The 21,755-nt window shown below is 51.0% G+C and overlaps 1 long non-coding RNA gene across 2 annotated transcripts in view; it reads right to left on the bottom strand.

Moving 5' to 3' along the window:
• LOC110406938 overlaps nt 802–21,755 on the bottom strand; it is a 31,456-nt gene continuing 10,502 nt past the window's right edge. The window contains exons 2-4 of one of the 2 annotated variants that reach the window (XR_002443647.1): nt 20,421–20,521; nt 10,169–11,644; nt 802–6,886 (exon numbers count right to left, since the gene is read on the bottom strand). This is a non-coding gene — a long non-coding RNA (uncharacterized LOC110406938). The remainder of the gene's footprint in view (nt 6,887–10,168; nt 11,645–20,420; nt 20,522–21,755) is intronic. The other variant, XR_002443648.1, reaches the window with a different exon arrangement.

Here is a 21,755-nt window from a genome sequence, read left to right as displayed (position 1 = left end):
AAATCTCCCATTTCTTGAACTCACCCGACAGATCTTATGTCAACTTAACGCCCTTTCTGAAGTGCCTGCAGTGTTTATTCAGCCTGGCCACTGGTTTATTCGAGTTAAATATGTTCCGATTCGAAGCAAGTTCATTGCAGGTTCCCATTTCCCCACTGTGGAGCATTAGGATAAAAAATCCACTGGACAGCCGTGTAAATGGCACCAATATGAACTCCAGTTGGTCTATGAAGGAGCTGAAAGATATGGAGCGGGGAGCTCTGAGCTCAAGATTCTCCATTCTGAGCTCATTGGCACTGCCCTGGCATGGACCTCTGCTGCCCTATGGCTTGAACCAAGGGCCAGCCTGGGTGAGCTCAACAGAATAACACGTTTTAATTGATACTGGGATTGCTGCTCAGCGTGAGCCATGAGACTGTGGGGATGTTTCCAATGGAAAACATATCTGTGCTCCCTCCTGAAAGGGGGATAAGTAAAATTCTAAGGCTTAAAGAACAGGCGTTCATGGGATCCAGAAGGTTCCTTCATGATGTGATTGATTCTCCTGCACAGATATTTCTTGGCTTTTAAGTCAAGGAAGAAAAAGGCACCAAACTCAGTGTTTCCACAGACTTTGGGAAAGGTTTTAGTTTCTTTCTGATGAGCCTACCTGGGGCCACATGCATCGGGGCTTGGGGTGTGGGTGTGCTTTCAGCCAACCTAACTCAGTGAGAGTCCTTTGAAAGCCTCTCCTATGCCTTGAGGAGGCGTTGGGTTCAGCTCAGGCTGGGAATATTCGCCAGGAAGGATTTATTGAAGGGATGTTCTGTGGAAGGAGCAGACTTCCAGAGCGTGTTGATAGAAAGTGATTACCAACCTCATAAATAAGAGCATTTGCACTGGCAAGGGTGAATTAAGTGCGGAGTGCATTAGGAGCTCGGGTCATCTGAAGCCAAAACCTGAGGAGCAGAGCCTTCTAGCTCCAAGAAATGCTCACATGCTCTCCATCCTCCCAGCCGCTTGCAACACGCGCTGATGTGGCAGAGGGAGCGGAGCCCGTGCAGCCTGGGGGAGCTTCAAGCATATCAGCAGTTTTCTACACAGGGGTAAAGCTGTGTCAGTACTGGAGGAGTGGGAGAAGCAGGGGAAGCCCCGGCTCAGTGCACAGAGGGGGACAGCCCTAGGGATGAGGGGCTGCTCCCGCTGCTGGGCTGCTCCTCGGCCTTTCCTTCGCATCAGCTGTGCCAAACACTGAGTGGAACCATCTGATAAAAGCTGGACGTGTATCAAAGATGTGCTGCGAGCGCCGTAACTCAGCCCTCATCTGCAGTCCAGAATCGCCATCTGCTCGACGTGTCCTGCCCTGGGTCCTCACCATGCAGAGAGCTCTGCAGCACCAGTTATAAAATGAGCCCAGAAACCTGAGCCTCACCCCGCTGTGTGTCTCTGGGATTTTACTGATGTAGGGAGAAGAGATGTGAGCGCAGGAGGAGCCGCACAGCCCCTGGATATCAGAGAATACAGCCAGGGCCCTGGAGAGATTGATTTATGGGATGGGATTAGAGCCTGGGGGTATGGCTTGGCTTGGAGAGGTGCGCTGTAGAAAGGGACACGATAGCAGCTTGGAAGGGTTTCAGGGGTGTGAGGACAGAGGACTGGGATGAAATATGTTGGATGGCACGAGGAGGTATGAGTAGGAGCGGAGGAATGATGTGGACGAGCGGTGCGCTATGGGGTGAGAGGGACTAGCTCCGAGCTATGCTGCCCAGGAACAGGATGTGTGCATCCCGAACCTCCTGCCGCCTGGGATCGTGAGATTCAACCCAAATACAGCCCACGGGCACTGCTCCGCCTCCTGCATCCCTGCCACGTGGCCTCAAGTTTATGTCCAGCCCCTTGACCCATGGGCGGGAAGGAGAGAGGAAATGGGGAAGAGGACAGAAAGAGAAAGTAAGGCAAAGCCGGTACAACTTTCCCCCTGAAAACAGAAAAATCAGTAATTTCACACTGTTCCCATGAAAAATTGCCCTGTGTGCAAGGAGCAGTTTTTGCTCCATCCCTGCACAGCATCACGCACTGCAGTTCTGGGAGACTGAGGCTCCTCTCTCAGTAAAAGCAAATACAGATACTAAAACAGGATGTACAAAATAAATTGGGAACAAGATAGGATCCATAATCTAAAAGAGTTTAGTCTTCAGCGTGTGTGACTGTGGGATCTCACGTATTTTTCATCTTAGACTGCACAAATCTCTATTGGCATATAAAAAGAACTATCTGAGACAATCTGAGAACAGCAACATTTTATCTTAGCCAAGAGTTATTCATTAAAAAAACCTCCACACATCCTTGCGTCATGCATTAGGAAGCTATTACTAATTAGGGACAGATGAATCAATCGAGATAAAATTAAACCCTATTTCAACTTTTGCCCCAGTTTCAAAATCAGTTTGAAGAGGTTCGCCTGGAGCGCTTGCCGTCCTCCTCCCGTGGCTGTGCTGCACTGTGGTGGCTCTGGCTGTCCAGCCAAGGGCAATGCAGTGTTGTTGGGTTGGGATGCCACCTGCCAGCACCGTGCTCGTGGTTTCTGCACCAGATCTGAGCTCTTGTGGCCAAAGGAGAGCGTGCCTATAGACCGGCATCCAGGGGAAAACTTGGCGTGCCAACATAAGCACATGTACCGCTGATTTATCGTCTGGCGCGTAAGCGGAAAATCAGGTTTGCAGAGATCAGATAGACACCACTGTTATTTCCCCTGGCCGAGCTGAACCCCCAAGTTTTCTGCAATCCATTTATCACTGCGCTCCCTGGGAGCTGCTCTGCAGCGAGGAGGGATGGTTCTGTGTTCCCCTAACTTTCCGCACCCACCGCTTAATGCACAGAAAGCTCCTCCAGCTTGACAAGGATTTGCTCTTCCCCAAACACGAATCCATCAATAACACAGAGAGCAATCTTTCCTTTTCGACAGAACATTGAGGAGTCCTCACTAACAATGACCACAGGTGACAGCCCCGTGACAAATCAGGGCCCGAGTCAGGCTTCAAGTTTTACAAGCCGGATTCCAACCCATTCATTTTCTAAGCAGGAAAACTTGATGTTTTTCCCAGAAAAACATTTGCAAATCTCATTTTTCTGTTTCTTGCTAAAACTATTATTTTTGCTGCGTCATCCTCCTCAGAGTGTTAGCAGCTTGGATGATTTCAGGGGTTGAAAGGTAAAGAGAAGGACTCAAAAGGAGAGCGTATCTATGTGCATGTCCCAATGTACCCATTAGCTAAATCTTGGTTAGTGTACACTGTTCACAGCTGAAACGACTCAGAAACTCACATGGCCAATATATCTCCTGACACGCATCTCCTCTTAGGGGGACAGCACTCAGGATAGCATTCTTTCAAGGGGTTTTCCATTGTTTGCACCATTGTTTGAAATATCCAACTGGAGGAAGGTGTGTAATCCTCAACTCCCACCAAGCACAACCCCAGCTTGAAGCAGAGCATCTTTCCTAGTGCTGGGCCTGCTCTGGACCATAGCAATCCTGGGCGATGCTTTCAGGAGCCCAATCTATTTCTGCTGCAAATCCCGAGGACCCTGCACCACATCATTTCCAGCCATGTCGCACATGGACACATAAGCATGGGATGCATCAGCATGTTCAGTGTTAGACAGTGTTCAAACTTATTCTGGGAGCTGCCTTGAGAACATGCAAAAAGAAACAGCAGCAGACTGCTGGGTTCATCCTTGCAACATTTGCAGCTCAGCCTTGATAAAGCAAAGGGAAAGCAGCTTCTCTAAGAGGGCCAGAGATGTTTCAGGCAGTTCTCCACTTCCCATCTCATTTGCAATGTGTGCTGTTAAGGTCATCTCTAACACTGGAGTTCTCCTTTCCCTCCAGCCAGAATCTGTTTTTTGTAGGAATAGCAAGAAGATTTCCAGCCACCGTGAGCCCACGCCAAGGCTCCAAATAAATCTGTTTGAAGGTTCCTGGTCTGGTAGCAATTAGTCCAAGATGGGGGGAAAAAGAGACAGAGATAGGGGGGAAAAATGAAGATAAGAAAACCTTTTTTGCAGAAATATTGTATTGCAGTTATGTGGGGATTTATTTTATGAACACGCTGGGTTCTAGTTTGTCTGCAGCAGTCAACATGCTTTTCAATGAAGAAGGAAGAAACTGGAGCTTGGTCCAGGCTGTTGCCAAAAGTTTCATTCCCAGGCTTGGTGTGGATGACCAGCAGCAAGGCCTTGCTACCTGGGCACAGTGCTGCATCTCCAGGGGCAGCTGGAGGACACTGGGCCATCTCTGGGCACAAGGAGGGAACACCTTCCTGCTCCTACCGCAGCTGGCTATGAATTAAATTGATTAAAGCATTTTCAGAACAGCCTCCCCATGATATCACCTCCTCACTGGTGAGTCAAGAGGAAGAGCACATGGAGCGTGTGGGAACGGGGCCACTACCAGAGCGCTTGATTCATTTTGTTGACGCTTTTTTTTTTTTTTTGCATGAAAATTCTCCCATGCAAAGGAAAGCAACGAGCTGGGATTATCATCTCGGTTCCTGGTGGAACAGTTGACAGCTCTTTATGGGGCTGTAGGGAAGAAACCCAACTTCTGGGTCTGCAGCTTGGAAAGAGGCACCACGAGAGCTCCTCATCACACCTGGTCCCCAACTCATGTCACCCTGCAGTGATGATGGGGACAGGCAGCAGTAGTGCCTGCCTTGCACGTAGGGCATAGGGCTGACCCTCCTGTGCAGTCCTGGCTGCGTTAAATCCCACACACACTCAGGAGCGCATCCTGGAAGGAGAACTCCCTCAGGCTCCTTGCAGAGAAAGCCAGTTTCTTCCTCAAATTTAGGTCCCTCCCCAGTGTCCGTGGGCCCTCCAGGGTGTATTTTTGTGGAAAAGGAGCATTTTTCTTCTCTATCGCTGCCTAAAATGGTGGAGAACCCATAGGGTTGCGCAGAGACATGTGGAATACGTAGAGTTAAAAGCAGCCCCAGCTCCATCAAAAGCGATTGCAAAATCCTTTTTGGCTCGGTGATGCAATTTTCCCACCACCATCACCCATTCTTTCTTCCCAGAAAGGTACAGGACATGACGGGAAGTTACAGACAGAGCTGGGCAAAGCGTGCAGCTGCTTTATTATGAATACGTGCTGGTATTTCTGCAGCAAACCCAGTCCCATGGCCGTGCCTTCCAGCTTTGTTTTTGCAAATACTCCCGGGAGCTAATTTATAAAGCAGGTGTGCTCACCGAAACATGACTGGTGCTGGTCCTGTTAGCTGGGAAGTGGAAGGTGGAAATGGGAAACTGTTGAGAGAAAGCACAGACATCAAGTCCCAGGCAAAGCTATCCTTCTTTGCAACAGAGCCAAGGCTTTACCTCTGGACTTGCTTCTTGCTCTCTCCTGACACTCTCCAGTCATCCTATTTTCGGTGAGGGCTGCAGGCTGCCCCGCTAACGTGGGCGCTGTAATTTGCACAAAGCACATGGGAAGTTGTCCTGCAGGTGGCGAGGAGAAATGGCAATAAACGCAGTGAGTCCTTCCAGCAGAGAAACAGACCCAAATCCTCATGCTGCTGCAATCTGGGAGGCTCCTCGTGCAAAGCGTTGCAGGGCAGAGGTGTTTGCAGAATCATTCTGAATAATTTTGGTAATTAAGAAATTAGAGTAATTATGGCCTTCCCTGAGCGAACTCCAAAATAAACGCATCCATCAATGCGAGCTTGGAGAGAACTGGTTATTCCTTACCGTGATCATCTCACCAGCAGGAGTTGGACTTGGTGATCCTTATGGGTCCCTTCCAACCCTGGGTGTTCTATGACTCTATCAGCTTCTGCTGGGCCGTATCTCTGCTGTTTGTTGGGAAAAACAGGGTGAGCTGCGGTTGGGAGATGCCACCAGACAGGAATGAGGGCGTAGGAGGACAGCTCTGGGCAGTTAACACATTTATTCAGGATGAATAAGCCCCTTGTGGTGAGCAGAGCTCCTTAATCTCCCTCTCTCATGGTGTAACTACTCCAATAGCATCAGCTCTTTGCTGTACCCGGCGATTTTTCCTACCAATTACCCTCCGGTTCCAGTCCATCTCCCTCTGAAATAACAGACAGGTCATTAACGTTGAATTCCAACCGGATGATAAGGGAATTTGTTGCTGAGATGATCGCCGAAGCCACGGTGATGAATGGGCTCAGAGGGAATTTAGGGCATTATTTCCCAGCGCTCACTGCCGGTTATCTCCTTCGCTCTGCGCTTTGTCTGTAGCCCATAGGCTGACTCCTCAATTGCTTTTCAGTTCTCTTTCAGGGATTCTTTCCATACAGGGATGTGTGTGCGTGTCTCCAGGCTCTACTTTCCCTTACCACTCTTCTTGTTCAGGAGACAAGGCAACAACCATTAGCCCCACGGAGGGGATGATGCTTTGGATTGGGCTTGTTGTACTTGGCACCCTGCCTGCAGACAGCTCTGTGATGAGGAAGGTGCGCGTTTACAGGACTTTAATCATTCCTGGAGTGCAGCACGCTGCAATAAAAGGAGCTCCTTCGCTTTTGAAGCCAGTGAGGTGATGCAGCTTTAAGACGGGCTCCCCGCTGCTGCCCAGCTCCAAAATTGAGGTTGCTCGGCTTCCCCTCCTTGATGTGAACTCGGCGGCATTATCAGAAGCTGTTTAATAGCAGAGATGGATCAAAGGGAAAGATTCCCAGCTGCAGCCCGATAAATTCTGAACAAAGCTGCTGCTGAAGCAGGTTGTCTACCACCTGAAGGGCTGGGCCAGTCCGTGGCACAGGGCTGGCTTTTAACAGTAAGAGCCACCAGGAGCAGAAAGATGTGCAGCCACTCTCTTCCACCCAGCCCCGGCTGCTCCAGTGACAAGCAACACAGAGCCAAGGAAATCACCAAACTGCTGTTCCTGCTGAAGAAAAGGGAGAATCTGGTCACTTTTAGCAGCCCTACCATGCCTGAAAACCTACCAGAAAGCCCCAGCCGCTCTTCAGATGAAGATCTCTCTCCAAGCCGAGTTCTTCAGCGCCCTTTTCTCACTATGTACCTTCTGCTAGAATGCTCTGCAGGAGCACGGTGATGCACAGAGCAGTCCTTGCCTCGTAACAGCCCCAGCAATATAGACCACCCAATAATGGCATCTTTGCATGCCATGCAGCAATGGAAGAAAACCTGAACGTAGCTGGGGACACAGGTCCTCCATTTTCGCAAAACCGTGGTCTTAAAATTTGCATCTCCGTGTCCCAGCAAGGAAGGGCAGGGGCACATCCCAGGGATTATGACCAGCTGGAAGCACGAACCCCAGCTGGTTTTCTCATTCCCAGCAATACAATCAGGGCTAGAATGACTTCTTGCTATTATAGCCTGCGTAGAATTTTTCTTTAGGGACAGAGAAGACAATCTCCCAATGGGAAGTCTTGTCCACTCCCCTCGCTCTGACCTGGCCTGGCAAACTGCAGCTGCTGAGCTCTGCATGCCAGCACAGCCAGCCTGGCAGCTGGGCTAAAGCACAGGCCGGGTTTTGCTCAACAGTTCTCCTGTCCCACAGCAGGAAGGAACAGGAACTGGGCATGGCATTTATTTTTAGGAAAAAAATAAAGCAAAAATATAGCTATGTTTTAGCTGATTTCTGCTTTTCCCTCTGCAGAGGCCACCATCCAGCTGCCTCAACCGCTCCATCCCTCTGTGCTCATGTTTTCCCCCTATAAAGGGAGCAGATCTTGATCTGCTACAGCTCTGCTCCACTCCACATAAAAGGCAGAGGGAGGAGAGCTGCCCTGGGGTCAGCCAGCCCTCCCTGAGCTGTGGGATGCTGATGGTGAGAGATCATCACTCTGATTGAGCAGGGCCCCATCTATCACATCTCACAGCAAAAGTCCAAGGTGTTTAGCATTAAGAGCCCTTGCTGAGTTTACATGGAGATACAGCCTATGCTATATTTAAGATTGACCAGAGGGTAAACGTTAGATCTCCTTTCAGCCTTCCCCCATGTTTTTCTGAAGATAATCATATTTGGGGGATCTGAAGTCTGGATCTAATATATAGCACAGTATTAATAGTTGTTGGAAGGAGTTGCTACAAGCTATTACTGAGGTAAAGTAAAAGAAATCAGATGTTTATGTACAATTATGCTATTGTGCAGATCAGTGGCCAGGAGAGAGCAGAGACAGTAAAAAGGAAAAGTGCCTTTTTGTATTTTGGGATGGCGTCAAGATGGACAGATAGGAAGAGGAAGGCACGAGGGGAGCTCAGATTTCCCTGCCATCCCTCTTGCAGAGCTGTGCAGGGGAGGAACGAGCCCCAGTCTGCGAGGGGATGCTGTTCCCCAAGCACAGTGGTATGGACAGATCTGCAGCAGCAGCGTGTGCCACCAGGGCCATGGTGACAGCAATGCTTGGAGCAGCATGGCCAACAGACCCTGCTCTGCGCTGGTTTCGGTTCCAATAAAACAATTATCAGAGGTTTTGCTCTACTTCTGTAATCAGCCAGCTCTACAACCTGCCCTGCAGACACCGTGATCTCCAGCAAACTGAAGGAGGTACTTCAGCTCCACCCTGACCCCAGGGCAGCAACACCTCTCCAGCCAAATTTCCCTCCCAAACACACACATCAACACCGTGCTCTGGTAGAAGCCTCTCTCCAGACCCTCTAGCAGAGGGCTCCCCAGGCAGTTGTGGTGCTCCTCCTTGCATGATGCAATGCCTCGGGGCACCCCAGTACCTTCAGGGGACAGCAGGACCTAAGCATCACCCAGCAGATGTGGGGGACACCTCATCCCACCCAAAGCTCAGCCCTCGTGGCAGTCTGCATGCAAAAAATCTCTGCCAGCATCCCAGGAAAGTTCCCATCCCAGACATTCACATGGCCCATGGGAGGATGAAGGCAGCAAGGGGGGGTGGGGGGAAGAGATAAACAGTTTCCTACACAGGCATGGCTTGAGCCCATCTTACAAGAAACACATGGTCCCTGACACAATATTTAGCCCTACTGTAACGTGGTCCATTTGGAGGCTGGTGGCTGTGTGGAGAGCTGTAGTAAAACATTCTTTGCTGGTAACACAGAGAGAGAGAGAGAGAGAGGGAGAGAGAGAAAAAAAACCCACCCTTAGTAATAATAATTGTGGTTAACTCCATAAGGGCTGGAGGAAAGGATAGCACAGTGCTTCTCCTGGAGCAGGGACGTGGTCCAGCACCCAGCAAAGCACCCAGTGCTGCTCTGAAGCACTTCAGTGGGTGCTGACCCCTTGGCTCTGCCCCATTAGACCCAGAGGAGACGAGCCAGCATCTTTCAGGGCTGGATTTGTTCCTACAGCTGTTCCTCTGCTCAGAGAACAGTCCCGGGAAGGATCGCTATGTTAAGCCAAAGAAAAAGGCTTTTTTTCCTTTTTCTTTTTTTTTAGTTTTATTCAACTTTTCTGCTCATTAGCTCAGGAACTTACAGTTGGAGCTGTCACCGGGCTCCTCCTGCCAACATAGTGCGGGGTTTCGAGCAGTTACATCATTTGGCTCCGCAGAGCAGCTAAGTGGAAACACATTTGCTCGTGCTCCTTCTTGCTCCTCCCTTGTCTCACAGAGCATCAGGAGGCTCTCTGGGCACCCAGCACCAACCTGGGACCATCTCAAATGCCCCTGCAACATGCCCAGCCCCACAGCCATCCTGCCCCGAATGAAACAGGGAAGGTTTGGGTATTTAGCAGCACCCTGGCTCACTCCATTACCAAGTAATCCTTTCTCCCACCTTATGTTTTCCCTTGGATTTCCCTTAGACCCATGCAGATCCCTCCCCACGCTGCAGAGCCCCACGGCCAGCACTCCTGACCCTTCACACTCCTTTGTTCTCTGCTCTTCCATAGAAGCCCTGCTTTGCCCAGGCAGAAATTCTTTTTTGCCTTCAGTTTATCCAAAAATCAGCTGCCTTGCTCCTCCCCAGGAAGGGCTAGGATTAGCATCAGCAAGGAAATAGCTGTGTCCAGCACGGTCCACTACTCTGGCCCTTGTTATTGAGACCGGGAGGAGGAAAAAAAGGAACGATGTGGCCATAAAGAACTGCTCTAGTTTCCAACTTAAACAATCTTAAAGTTTTCTGCAACATAACTGAAGGAGAGGGAAGTTCAGAGGGGTTTTTTTTTTTTTTTGGATCTCTGCTTTCAAAGCAAAGGGTTCTCATTTACAATGAACACTGGCACATTCTTTACCTTACAGCCCCAGGGCAGAAAGCAATGTGCATCCCAGCCCTCAGGGTTCCTCTGGTGGGAGCGGGTGAGTTGTCAGCAGGGCAGCAACACCTCCTTCCAAGATTGGTGGATGAAAGCAGCGATGGCCAGGTCCCAAATGGTGAGATGCAAATAGCACCTGAAATCCAAGGAGAAAAACTGCTGCTGGTGGTGGCAAAGGCATGCCTACTGAATTTGAAGAAGACCATGAAAGGCTGCAGCACAGAGCATCACATTTCTGAGCTCCCAGGTTTGGGTCAGTTCCCTAAATAGGCAGGGCAGCTTACCAGGCCAGCAAACAATGCCCACCAGGACCTGCTCGTTACCCAGCTGTGCTTCATCTGCCCAGCAGAGCCTGAGTGTTTGCACCTGGGAGGGGTGAGCACAGCTTCAGCCTGCAGCCCAGGACATCAGGGCAATGCACCCACATGAAGTGCTTTCTCCTATACTTCTAATCAGGTCAGTCAAAACTGCTGTGTCCATTCATGCCTTTTCCTTACGAAAAATACCAAAATTTTTGCTGAAGAATTGAAAACGCCCCCAACATCAGCTCAATCCTCTTACAACCAAGGGCAAATGAGATGTTGCAGGAAAAAAGAATACAATAATGATGCAGCTGAAACATTCCTGGCTATGACGGGGTTGTGCAGTGCTCGTATTACCTACAATCATTCCATTTGCTCCTCTATTAACCAGAGGACAAGGGTGGCTGGCAGCCAGCCATGCCTACAAGGACTCTGTGCCTTGGTGTCCCTGGTGCTTTCCCTCAGGGACAAGGATAAGGAAACTGTGGAAAGTTTGAAGCTCTTAGGAGATGTGTCCGAGCAGACCACCCCAACGTGGTTGCACTAGATGGTCTTTGTGGTGTTTTCCAACCTTAAGGATTCTGTGAACACAAGCAGCCAATCTTCCTGCATCCGCTGCAGGACATGACACCGACCCCAGACTTTCCCCTGTGCTGGGGAGCCAGTGATGAATTTTAAGTAAATTTGTGGTCTTTCTTCGTTCATTCTCTGTGCTAACATTTAGTCACGAGAAAGCAATTTCTTTGGAGAATGCCCCGAGCTGCAGCATGGCTCTGTCTGGAGGACGTGGTGCAGGGATGGATGCGGTCACTCACAGCACAGGGAGCCCCATGGGAGGTGGAGGAGCCCGGTGCTGGGGTTGGCAGCAGGGCACATAGTCCTCAGCACTGAGAAAGCGGCCACTTGGGTCTCCTCCTCCTCCTCCTCCCTGTCTGAGCTCTCACGTGGACTCGTGGACCTTGACTACATCACTTCTATGGCTGAAGCAACGGTGGTCTGAAGGGTGTTCTTGCAGAAGTGGGAGGAAAAAGAAGAGAATTCAGTGAGCTGAAGCTTTAGTTCTGCTGCAGGCGCTCTGCCGTCTCTTTCCTTCCAAGCAGAGCTCCCTGGAGACTTGAAATATCCATAGTATTGACGCCCCTCTGTTTTAATTCTGCAAGAAAAAAATATTTTTAGATACATTTTTCTCCAACCATCTCTCCATCCATACAGAACTGAAACCCTTTGGGTGCCAGGCAGAGTGTGCGCTGCTCTTACTGAACACATTGGCTCTTGCTGGCAAGCATCCTTGGCTGGTGTTGGCCTCTCCACTTGGGAATGGCCACAGCCTGGGCTGATGCCATGGGAAGGCACTGCCACTTGTCACCCTGCTCACTCAGAACATCCCCACTCAGCACTGCCGAGGTGAAACAGCCCCATGTGGTGCCCTCCAAGAAACGAGGAGCAGCTCAGTCCCCCAGCTCAGTCCCATGGGATGTGGAGAACTCTGTGCCTGGTGAGCAGAAACAAACCATTCCCAGACACATTCGTTAAGTGTCCGGCTGTGGCTGCTAATCTGCACTGAGTCAGTTGTGTGGGTGAGCCGTTCTCATTCCTCCTCGTGCCCCAGCACCTCCCCAGGGCCATTCCTGCAGCGAGGAGGGCTCAGCACTGCCAGCTGTGCTTCAGGCCATGCCTCATCCACCAGGCATTTGGAGCAGGGTTCCCTAAAGCCAGCGAGCCTTGCACAAAAAGGTCCTCACCACACAACATCCCACCCAAATGCCCAACTCCAGCAGTGATGAGAGGACAGGACCTGGAAAAGCTGTGAGCTGGGTACGTGAATGTGTGTCCCCAGCCCATCACCAGCAGAAGGAGCACCAGGAATTGCAGCCACTCACCCCTACCCGTGTGCAGCTTTGGTCCCTTGGATTCAACCAACCCACGTGCTTAAACCAACGTGAAACTGATGCAGTGAAGGAATGCAATCCATGAGCTCCATCTCAGGCTCTGAACCCCCAAAGCAAGCGGCAGTGAGGGAGGCATGACACTGCAGGGACACATCCTGCAATGTGCTGAGCCTGGGCTCTGCCCCTGGTGAGCCTGCAGACAAGCAGAGAGGTGGGAATTGCTGCTATTAGTAACCATGGCTATTAGTAGTTTTTGCCAAGGGCTGGCCAAGCATTGCCCCATCACATGGCTGCCCAGAAGGGCCCCTAGCATCACTCCTCAAGATGCAGGCTGCAGGGTACCAGGCTAAGCTGGGGAAAACACAAGCATTAGCACCATCTAGTGATGCTGGCTGTGGGTTTGGTGCTTTGGGTGTCCTGTCCCAGGGAGAGAATGCCAGAGACTGGGAAACTGGGAGATCCCAACTAGGGTAGAGCCTGGGGGGACCATTCTCACTGAGCGCGCCACAGCACCCCACTGAGCCCTCACTCTTCTGCATTACAGGAGCCCCAGCTTTCATAGGGAATGCTGAAAAATAAGAGCTAAAAGAGTAGCAGTCCCTGAGAAAATTGAAAAGCCGAGTGAAGGGGGCATGACAGATCCTGAATTTTAGAGGTGGGCTGTTAAAGGACAATTCTACTTAATGAAAGTTTGCAAGGTATCAGTGGTGAATGCAGCCTGTTCCATACTGAAACCAAAATGGTTACCAGTCAGGGGGATTGCCCAGAAAATCAACCCTGCCCAGGACAGACATCTCTGATAATAAGGGACCTCCGGGCTGGTTTTGTAAAACTGCTTTTTGAGCACTGAAGCACCAGGGAGAGCCTGGTCTGCTCCATCTGGTCTGCTCCCTCACACTGTTTCAGGGGTCATTGGTTTGCTTTGTTTTAAATTCTCAGCTTTCAGATAAACCTCCTGGTTTCTGGTGCCGGAGTCAGGTCAGAAACGATGCACAAATCTTATCATAGAATCAAAGAATCCTTAAAGATGGAAAAGACCACCAAGATCATCAGGTCCAACCACCAACCCATCCCCACCACGGCATCTTCTGAACTCCCAACAGCAAATATTCACCATATTTTAACTTTTTGCCCAATTCCAGCTGAATTCCAATGCAACCTGTCCCAGAAAAGCTGGTATCTAAAATACAGCTGGAAACAGGCAGGCAATTTGAGGGGCACACCAAAAGCATGGATCACAGCAGTACTTGGAATAACAGCAAGCATTTGGGAAGGGATTTTCATCCTCACTCTTTAGGGTTTAGGTTGATCTGTGATTATTATAGACCGGGATGAGACTTTCTAAGGGAGGGGTCCCCTTCCCAAGCCCTTGCTAATAGCTCCACATTTTCCTTCTCTGTTTCAAGGAATACACAGCATGTTCCTGGGCTGACAACCAGTTCCCCCATGTCCAGGGGCCCACTGGCCCTTTCCTAGGTGAGCTAAGCAAGCATAAATGTCCTTTTAAACAACAACAGAGTGCAGACAGCTGGATTCGAATACATGGCTCTGGTGCAGGCTCCCTTTCAAATGAGTCATAAAAGTTCCTTGGCAGCTGCCTCTGTGTATCTAATTGGGATCAGGTTAGGGGCAATGTGGATAGCTGAGGATGGAAAATATGTGTCGAATTTACTCCTCTGTCCCACCGCTGATCTGAAGGCTTGGGAACGCTCCTGCTGGAGCCCTGTGCTACACACCAACTCTGCTCTGTGCCACTCAGGGTACAGAGGGCACATTCTTCCCACTCCATGCTAGAGGCTGTCCCTCTGCATCCTACATTTAACCCCAGGCAGAAGCATTGCCGTGCCCTGTTGACCAGGCACAGAGGCAGCCCTGGTGCTAAGGCAGCAGAGGACAGTGTGAGGAGGCAGCTCTGGGTGCCCCAGGCACTCAGCGTGACTCACATTACCCAGACCACAACAGAGGCATGAGGACGGAGTCTTTTCCATCTCCTCTTTGTCTGGGATCAGCAGCACTGGCGAGCAAGCCCTCCCCCTCTCAACAGGCAGAAGAGAGCAGCAGCATCCTCCTGTCCTTGCGCAGAGCTGTGCTGGTTAACAGAGACTTGGCAGAGCTCCTGCCTGTGCAGAGCATGGCCATTCCCCTAAACCAGCCCTCTGGTGCAAACCCATTAGAGTCTCTGCCTCTTAGATCAGGCTGACACTAAGTGATGCGCTCTGCCATTCGCCTGCTCGGTGATATCATCGCGATGGAAATGAGATGTGCGCATCTCGAGCACAGCACCACTTGAGCCAGTGGGAAGCAAACCCAACGAAAAAGGCTCGGAGTTGTCTCTGGCTTCGAACCAAGCAGCAGGACCAGGAAGAACCACCCTGTTTCTGGATCCAGCCTGCACGTGGTGCCCGGCACCGTGCTCCACAGCTGGCTGAGAGCACAGCCTCTCTCCTCCCTATATCTGGGCATCTTGGCACTCAACCCACACCCCCTCTGCATGGACCCACAGCGAAGAGAGGAAGGATCAACACAAAGCTCTTGGAAAGAGATTCCCAGGAAGTGGAGACACTAAATAGCTTCTGAAATCCCAGCAGAAATGGAGCTCTTGGCAGAGACCAGAGCCATGCTTTTTGATAGATCTATATTTGGTTGAAAGAAAAGCCCTCTTGAGAGCCTCTGCTCTCAAGGCAGAGAGCAGCACCCTGCTTTGAACAGAGCCTGAAGGAAAGCAAAGAAATTCGGCAGAACCCTCCTCAGAGGCTGCAGATTCCCTCCTGTGTGCTCTACCCAACCCCACAGCACAGCAGCTCAGCTCCAGCCACCTAAGCCTGACCTTCACGTGCCACAGAAAGGCAATCCCAGAGCCACCAAGCTCTGCTGCTAGCTTACCATCACCACCAGTGAGACAGATACCCTCCAGGCCTGTGGCCAAAGGAAAGAGCCAATCACTCTTGCAACCACCAAATAGCTGCAGGGCTTGAGAAGATGCTCAGCATTTATTTGGAGAGAGAGAGAGAATAACCATTTGGAATAAAAAGGACTGAAACAAATGCAGGGAGGAGCCACAGTCCTCTTGTTTTAGGACTCGAACCTCAAAGGAATGGGAATTTCTCAGAGGCAATGGGAGGTCACTGCTGGGTTGGGCGATGTGGAGCATTGAATTCATCTCTGATCTGCTCAGCATTTGTATTCATCGTAAATTCCTAAAGTTTCACAGTGGAAACAGCTTCAGGTTGACATACAAAAGGAGAACTATTGGCTCTGTGGGATAAGGAACACGAAGCACTGACTCATCCCCCTGGGTCAGCACCAGCTCTCCAATGCTCTTCAGGAGCTATTTAGAAATCATGGAAGTCAGTAAATCTTTGAAGTTATTTCAGGATGTAACCCAACGATGTTTAATCAGAAGCAGATGCCAATGGAGGCCCATGTGGGGGAGGCAGATGAGCTTTAAAATATCGAGGTTTTTATTATTGTTATTATATGCTAATGTCCGTGACTTAGAAGATATGTCAGCCATGCGCTTGGGTGTGTCAGTGGGTGGCTTGCACTAATGACAGGCAACAACCAGACATTCCAGAGCTGTTCAAAACCAGATGACAACAGGGCTCTGTGTGATTTATTTAGGCTCCATGTTCCTGCAAAGCCTGCTGTCCTGGGCAGACCCCATGGATGGACGATGGGCAACCAGCAGTGGCCTTCTCTGGCCCTGGTGCCTTTTGGCTCAGCTCCACACCTGCAGAGCCGAGTCACATATTTCTGCTGCCCTGAACATCCCATTGAAGGCAAGGGACGGAAGGAGATCCCTATTATTTTTCCTACCCCATAACAACCAGAAGATGAGACCACCACCAGCCCCCTACAGCCGCATACTTCGCCCTACAGAGCCACTAGAGGGCATGAGCTCTATATTTTTCCCCACCCAGAGAAACTCAAGGCAATTTCTGGCTAATGTTCCATTTTCCTATGCCCAAGTGTAACTGTGGGAATATTATTCCATGATTCTAAGATGGGTTGGTTAATAACGGCAAGCCTGGCTTTCTTCTCATTGTTGTCACCGGGCTTTTTAGTCCCCTCTGTGGGATAAGAGGAAAGCAGGGAGTGTTCCCGCTCTGTGGGAAGAGAATGTTTTGAAAATTCAGCCAACCAAACCCAAGCCACTACATTTCCAGTGCCCGAAGAGGCTGAATAAGAGCTAGAAGCAAAAATGACCGAAAACACTGAAAACTCGACATGCTGCTTCCAACAGTTGCCAGGCCCACCTATCTTAGCCTCCAAAGTAGCTTAAGCTCTCCAGCAATATGAGTGTCAAAATGGAAACAGGGAAAGATAGCAATAGAGACCAAAGCATGTAACAGTGGGACTGCTGGGCTGGTATGCAGATGAGGAAGGTGCCGCTGAAAATGTTACAGCTGCTGCATCCGTCCAGATCTGAAAAACAACATTTGGTCTTCAAGAGGTTGTGAAGCAGAACATGAAAATAAATAGAGGAAAAAAGAGGGGGAACAATGCAATCTGAGGGCCCTCATTCTGTCCCATTGACCCAACAAAATGAGGGGACGGAAATACTGTCAAACTCGTCCTTGAGCTAATTAAGGACTGACGAATGAGCAGCATGGACACCAGCCCATGAGAGCAGTGAGTGATCTTCCCTGCATTTCCACTCTGCAATTCAATATTCATGAAAAGACAAAAAAAAAAAAGAGAAGTGATATCATCTCTTATCTGAAGGCTAACTAGGAAACAAAAAATAACCCATGAGATTGCTCCATAGTGAATGGTCCAGAAGGCACTCGACCACGCATGACCACTGGACCAGTGTCTGTGCCATCAGATGAACTTTGAGATCTCTCTACTGCAGCTTCTGCAAAGGCAGGAAACACCTCGTGGTGCTCCAGTGCCACCTCTTCCCAACTCTACCACAAATAACCCAGCCGAACCACGAGCAGTTGGGCTCAGTGATCCTCATGGTCCCTTCCAGTTTGGGATAGTCCAAGATTCTATGACTGGAACTACCCTAGAACTGCTCAAATCTCATTAAAACTGAGCAAATCTCTTCAGCCACAAGAAATACAACCGCCAGCACCACACACATGCCTGAGTGCATCTGCAGGTGTCTGGGAGAAGAACAGCACCGAATCCTCCCCACGAGAGCCCTGCAGTCATGGGGGAGGGCTGGGAACTCTGCCTCTCTTCCTTGGGGGATTTGATGTACTTCCAAGCGATGGGGAGGCTGCCAGGTTCTCCAGCTCAAGGGGAAACAACAACACCACGCGTTAATCAGATGAATTTCAGATTCCTGCTGTCAGCACGTGGCTGCAGGACGTTCACTTTCTGAGCTGACATCTGCTGTCATGCAAAGACACGCGGATGCCAGCCACAGATACCTGCTGAACCATCCCACCCTGGGCACACCGAGACAGGAGGAAAAGTCAACCTCAGCTCCACAGAGAGGAAACGTCTCCTGGTGCAGGGACGGTCACAGCCCATAGGTTGTCCCTTCCCTCTGCCACCATCCATCCCGCAGACTGAACCCACGCTGAGCCTGAGCGGCACAGAACACCCCGACAGCCCAATGGTCTGGGACAGTGGGATCCTCGGCGTCTTCTGCATTCTTCAGAGCTTTTTTTTCCTCCTTAATATGATGTATTTTGAAGGCCAGATAATAAGGCTATTAATTCTTTGGCTCACGCTGCGGACTATTTAATGGAACATGACAAGAAAACAGTGTTTCTTTCCTGGGAGTAATTATTGTTTGACTTTAAGTCTTTACCTACGGCAATAGCTGCAAGGAGAATAGTCCCATTAAAGGCAGGTGGGAACTCTAAATCCTTAGAAATGAGGACAGTTTTTTAACCTGAAAGACATCATAAATGACCATAGCCGGGCCACTTAATTTATATCTCATTTTGGAACATTTAATGGGGCTCCTTTTCATCGCGGAACCAGGCAATCTGTGACTCTAATAGTTGGTGTTTTTCCACACTGCGCCTCTTCCCACACCTGGAGCCAGCCTGGCCAGGCTGAGCGAGCAAACCATTCCTCATCACAGGGCTGCTCCATTTTCCCAGTCATCCTTGGAAAGCCAAAGACCTCCCAGGCTTTTTGCCCATGACAGCAGCAACTGTCACCCAGAGGCGGTGAGAAGCAGCTTCTCCCCATCCCCATCCAGGCCCCAGGCTTTCTCCTGACACTGCTGTCTTCCTCCCTTGGCCGGGCTCTAGCCCAGAAATCCCATCTCGGACCTGAAAAGCCCTTTTCCAAATCGAAGCACAATCAGTGCCGCTCTGTAGCCGTGACAAGTTTCCCTTTCCAAGAATCAGTGCATTCCAACTGCAGTGTTTCAGGCTGAGTTACTTTGCCAAGTCAGAGCTATTGCCCCCTTCCTCCCCGCTCCAAATAACAGCTCAAGTCCCATGGAGGAGCTTGCTTCACAGCAATCCCACATGGAAGCACCATGCAGACAAGCAGCACTGCTGCAGTCACTGGAGTACAGAGCCCTGACCCCAAGGCTGCGCCAGATGCATTATTTGCCGCTGCTCTCCCTCCTCACATCTCATTTTTCCACCCTGGAGGTAATGACAGCTCCTGGAGGCCACTGAGGTGCACCCCTTAGCATCACCCCACGTTACTGTGCTTGCCCTTTCCTGCAGCTACAGCACACTAATGGGACACGGGGTGGCTGTTTGGCTGTTTCCAAGCTATCCATGAGAGCTTGTCCCAAGGAGGGACAGGGAAATGCAGCTGGGTTAGTGCCCTGGTGCAGAATGCAGTGTGGTCTTACACAGGGGCAGCCACAAGGCAGGGGCAGCAGCAGGAGCTCTCCCTTCCAGAGCCACCCAGAGCAAACAGGGCGCACTGTAACCGCAGTCAGGATCCACCCCTTTAGCGCCTTGTTCTGGAAACCTGGGATCTGGAACCAATTCTTCCCCCAGTGAACAATTCCCAGATCCTCTGGCACATCCCTTCCCTGTAACTGCAGAGCCTGCTGGAAAATCCTCATCAAACATAACGAAGCTAGATGAGTTTGCTGCATAGGCTTATGAGAGTTTCTCCCTGGGGTTTATTATGGTAGGGTTGCTCCCGATTGCTAGGCTACGCGGTGTTGCTGTTGGCACGGAGCAGCGCTGGGGTCCACGTGTGCACCGGGGGTGACTCATGAGAGCTGGCCCGAGCAGCTCCCACTGCCTCTGCAGCGCCTCGAGAAGAACATTCCCTTCTGCTGAGGCACAGCCCAGATCCACGGGCAGCAGCGAGCCCTGCGTGGCCCCACCGGGGATCCCAGCACTCACTGGAGGGCAGCCCCGTAGGGACAGCCCTGTGCACCCAGCTCTGGGGGACAAGACGCCAGCATTGGGACACCCCTCTCCTCACCTGCACTCTGCTGCAAGTTCTCATCACAGCCCCGGTTCAAAGGAATGGTCAAAAAAAAAAATTGAGCACCCTCAAACCATTTGCTCGTTGCTCGCACAGCCCTTTTGCCACTTTTCCTGATTCTTTTTGTGTTGCTGCTTTTGGCAGCCAGAGTGATGCTCCGTCCTGAGCTCACAAAGTCTCTCCCTGCTTCCAGCCAGCAGCTTCCATCCCCTCCACTTTAGCCATGTTTTGCTAAAGAAAGAGCTAGTGCGAATCACAGCTCACCTCAGCTTAGCACGCTTGCTGACAGATGCACACCTGAAGCCCAGGCCTCCACAGCTCACTTCCCAGCTTTGCTGCAGCACCAGGCAGCCCACGGAGACACCGAGTGGCTAAAAACCCACACTGCACATAAAGCAATGCACATAAAGCCTGAGAACCCCGTGCAATCCTTCTGCACCTCACAGCCTGCAGTGCCTTATATGATATGAGCAGCCTAGACTCATGCCAGCCCCTCTCACCCCTGTCAGTGAGCAGCTGCACTGCACAGAGCAGATGACGATGTGAAACTCAATGCTCTGAGCTTTGGATGTGCCACATCAATAGTCCCAAGCTTGTAGAGCAGCGTGGACACTGCACACAACAATGGGACTTGCTGGAATTGCAATGAGTGCGCAAAGATATCTTTACCTCTCATCACATGTGCAGGGACTCCTTGAGGACAGCCCGTCTCTGATGAGCCCTCACGTGCCTGCTACATCCCTGGAGAGTAATAGAACTGGGATTCCTGCCTGCATGGATTTAATAAAAAGAGAAAGGAAAAGCAATTCCTCAAAAGTCATCCTTTAGCAGCAGCTGTTTCTGGGTGAGAAGCCCCAGATGGTCCCGGGTTCATAGGGTTCTGCAGTGCAAGCAAAGTCCCTGAGGATGGCTGGAGGTTGGCTGGCAGGGAGGTATTCTGGGATGCATTTTCCACGGGGTCCTGTTCCAGACCCATGTGTGTGGCTTTTTCCAGCTTGTTCTGAGCAGCCCAGAAGGGACTCAGGCATGGAGGAGCACAGGGGCTCCAGAGCTGGGCTGGAATTCTCTCTGCCTAGCTTGCAGCCTAGATCTCTGCACATACAGTGTTCAGGACACAATGCACACAGTACACTGCACACATTCAGGACACGATGCTGGCGCAGCTGTCAATCCTCCTCTAAATCCTCCTTGCCAACTTCTGCCAAATTTGGCAGAGACCCAGAGCCCCGAGGGGAAGAATTTTGAATAACTTTTACGAAAACACGCAGCTGGATGAAGCAGGAAAGCTCCTATATCCATCCCATCCCACAGAGCCAGCCTGCAGGGTGAGCGCAACCCTAGGAGCCACCAGCGATCGCCCATCACCTTGCTCTGGGGGCCTGAGCTGACAGCCAGGTGCAGAGACACGGCCTCAACCTGCCATCTAGTGTTTCCCTCCTGGCTCTGACTGCATACCCCTGCAGCATCACCAAGGCCTCCGAAACTCTCCCAGCACAAAATGCAGAAGCACACGAGCAGCAGTGCCCGTGGGCAGTCACCCCCTCCTAGCTCCTACAGGGACGCTCCATGCCCTCCTTGGTGCTCCACTAGCTCCCAGTGCTGCTCAGCATCCCACAGCAATGTAGGATCGGGTGCACACACCAGTCTGGGACAGGACACCCCGAGCTGGGAGGTGAGCCCTGCTTTGCCCCAGTGTGCGCAAAGCACATGCCCGGCTCCAGCCCATGCCAATCCCTGCTCCATGCAGCCCCGACAGCCATCAGAGTCCCCAGCTGACCCCAGCCCAGCATCTGGAAGTGCTCAAATCTGCTCCTCTGAATGTTTCAGCAGCAGGACCCACACTGCCATGCTCCTCCTTGGTCAGCCAGGAGGCAGAGCACGCAGATAGCGGGCTCAGTGCAGAGGCTGAGGTCAGAAAAGAGCTTCTGAAGGCTGTAATGAGTTCCTGCCTTTACTTTTTCCCCACCCCCTCGCTTCCCACATTTACTTTCTTCCCCCCCACAG

This window comes from Numida meleagris, chromosome 16, assembly GCF_002078875.1.
Source record: "Numida meleagris isolate 19003 breed g44 Domestic line chromosome 16, NumMel1.0, whole genome shotgun sequence".
NCBI classification, from domain to species: domain Eukaryota; kingdom Metazoa; phylum Chordata; class Aves; order Galliformes; family Numididae; genus Numida; species Numida meleagris.
This window is presented reverse-complemented; position numbering and strand designations above follow the sequence as displayed.